Below are 486 nucleotides of genomic sequence, written 5' to 3'. Positions count from 1 at the left end.
TGTGTGTAGTAATTTAATACATAAACTAGAGCCATGGGGTATTGTGTGTGTTTGGCTCTCTTTCTTATTTGGGTATTATGTGGTCTTCTCTTTTTCTATTAAGGGATTACATATTATTATTACAAGCGGGATATTACTTTTTGTTGCTTTACTGAGTAGTTGTTGCTTCTCTCTCCACTGTGAGTATTTGTTGTTATGGTGTATGTTTGTGTGTTTCTGTTTTTCTCTCCCTTCTTTATTGTGCATTCCATTGAAGTAANAGTAATTTAATATACATAAACTAGAGCCATGGGGTATTGTGTTTGTGTGTTTGGCTCTCTCTCTTATTTGGGTATTCTGTGGTGTTTTCTTTTCATTTTTTTTCTATTAAGGGGTACATATTATCATACAGACGGGATATTCCGTTTTCTTGCTTTACTGTGCAGTTGCTGCTTCTCACTCTATCCTATTGTGAGTATTTGTTGTATTGGTGTATGTTTGTTTGTT

Source organism: Trypanosoma theileri, assembly GCF_002087225.1.
Source record: "Trypanosoma theileri isolate Edinburgh chromosome Unknown TM35_Tth_103_V1, whole genome shotgun sequence".
Taxonomy (NCBI): Eukaryota; Euglenozoa; class Kinetoplastea; order Trypanosomatida; family Trypanosomatidae; genus Trypanosoma; species Trypanosoma theileri.
Note: the sequence above shows the minus strand (reverse complement) of the source record.